The sequence below is a fragment of the Mus pahari genome, chromosome 3 (genome assembly GCF_900095145.1).
Source record: "Mus pahari chromosome 3, PAHARI_EIJ_v1.1, whole genome shotgun sequence".
Lineage (NCBI taxonomy): Eukaryota > Metazoa > Chordata > Mammalia > Rodentia > Muridae > Mus > Mus pahari.
The window spans coordinates 66446219-66448743 of NC_034592.1; the positions used below are offsets into that span (position 1 = coordinate 66446219).

The following is a 2525-nucleotide window of genomic DNA, read 5'->3' on the forward strand; positions in this document are numbered from 1 at the left end:
TTATGTCTACACCATATGTGTGCAGGAGCCCATGAAGTTCACAATGAGAGTTTCAGATCTGGAACTGTAGTTACAGAGTGTTATGAGCTGGTTGCCACGTGGGTGCTGGAAACCGGACTCTGCAACAACAACAAAATGCTCTTAACCGCAGAGCCACCTCTTCAGGTTGATTTTTAAAAAATCTTTTCAATTTTTCCGAAATTAGAATGCATCTTAAAATCAATAATGCTTAAGTGTAGCATTGTTCAACTGGAAATATTTCTCTGTGTTGGTATATCAGTAATAATATATCTTATAGTGAATGCTCTGTCAAGTTCAGTGAGATATATTTTGCTGTACCTTCCTAGCCTATGCTAATTGCAGACACTCAGAAGTATGTATCGGTTGGTTTCATGGGTGAAGTTTTTGAAGCATAAAAGGCTGTAAACAGCTTTTTTTCTTCTGGCAGCAGCCATCAGGTGAGCCAAGATGAGCGCATACGGGGAAAAAATACGTCCAGGAGCTATGGAGGAAGGAGCAGTCGGACACGATGTGCTTTCTTCCGAGGGTCCGCAGCTGGCAATGCCGCCAGCTGCACAGGGCTCCCCGCCCCACCCGGCCTGATAAAGCTCGAAGACTGGGGTACAAGGCTAAGCAAGGCTATGTCATTTACAGGATTCGTGTCTGCCGTGGTGGTCACAAACGCCCAGTTCCTAAGGGTGCAACTTACGGCAAGCAGCTGAAATTTGCCCCAAGTCTTCAGTCTGTTGCTGAGGAGAGAGCTGGGCGCCATTGTGGGACTTTGAGAGTCCTGAATTCCTACTGGGTTGGTGAAGATTCCACATATAAATTTTTTGAGGTTATCCTCATTGATCTATTCCATAAAGCTATCAGAAGAAATCCTGACACACAGTGGATCACCAAACCAGTCCACAAGCACAGAGAGATGAGTGGGCTGACATCTGCTGGCCGAAAGAGCCATGGCCTAGGAAAGGGCCACAAGTTCCACCACACTATTGGTGGTTCGCGCTGTGTAGTCTGGAGAAGGCGCAATGCTCCCCAGCTCCACCGTTACCGCTAATACACATGATGTTTGTAAAATTCATATCCAATAAACAATTTAGGACAGTAAAAAATGGCTGTAACAAAAATAATCCACATAATTAACATATCATTAATGTAAAAAATAAGTTTTAAAGCTGTCTATTTTCTGAAGAAAGGTAGAACAGATGAAAAGGAAATTGACAATTATGCTAAACCTACTTTTTGTATGTGTATAAACACAATGTATCTATACACATAAGTGGAGTTCTGAATTCTGGCCTAAACTGCTTTTCTCTACGTTTTCGTGGGGGTGGGGGGTGGGGTGGGGATCTGCTCTTTTTAGGCAATGCAAAGTAGTTAAATAATACCCCAAATTCTTGAATAATTAATATTTGTAGGGAATGCAGAAAGTTCTATTTCTGTTTGATTGCTTCTTTTTATATTATTATAACATAAATAAGGTCATACAAATATGACACAAACACATTTTTGGAACCAAAAACATTCCATTAACAAATTCATTTATGAGGCACTGAATTCACAGAGGAAATTTGCACTCAAGCTGGCTTTAATTGAACTAATTTCTAAATGTCTTTCAAAAGATCAGAGAGCCGGTGCCAAGACCCTCACGAGCTGCTCTCCCGGCGTTCAGTGCAGGCTACGCCTGTTCTGCCCTAGCGCGTTGCAGATGGGATCACTAACACCAGCCAGAAACTGTAACGCTAAGTGAAGGATTCTGACAGCAACCTTCATAAAAAAGATTGTACCCATGTAGTCATTCGGAATTAATAAAAATTATATATTGCCACGGCAGATTTTATCATGCGAAATGTCAGGCCATGTTGCGCAGCAAGATGGAAGTGAACCTTAAATCCCCACAGACCTTCCACCGAATGAATTCCAGGTCTGTGGCTCACTAGTTCTGTGCATTTTAGTTACTTTATTGAAATTGAGCTTTTCAGATAGATTGGAGCCAATGCTGGGAAAATGCCCAGTGTACTACTTGGCATAGGTACTTTATATCTGCTAAGACAGAGAAATGAAGCCAGTTCTGGTGGCACAGGCCCATAATCCCAGATACCCAGGAGTCTGAGAAAGAAGGAACACCAGCCCAGGGACTGCAGGAGCTACATATTGTGACTTTAGAGTCAGCCTGGATATCTTAGACCATTTCTGAAAACGGAAAGCAGAAGGGGGGCTGGTTTGAGTACTTGTGTGTTCAGAAACCCGGGCCTGACACTTATTATCATGGGAGGTAAGGAGGAAAAAGAAAAGGGAAGAGAGCTATGAGAAATTATCTGCAGAGCAGAGACATGTTTCAGGGTGAATTGACTTAGCCCTTTATTGTGTGACTTTTCCTAAGAAACTCTAAAGACATGAGTCCCAGGTAGAGGACATGGGCATACCACAGAAAGGACCCCACTCAGATCCAGCGCAGTGAGTCAATTATTTTTATCAGACTTACATACAGGAGCGTGGGTAACTCAAAGGCAGTTGCATCC

The 2525-nt window shown here is 42.7% G+C and overlaps 1 pseudogene; it reads left to right on the forward strand.

Moving 5' to 3' along the window:
• Positions 1-475: 475 nt before the first annotated feature.
• LOC110317911 lies at positions 476-1060 on the forward strand (annotated as a pseudogene).
• The last annotated feature ends 1465 nt before the right edge of the window (positions 1061-2525 follow it).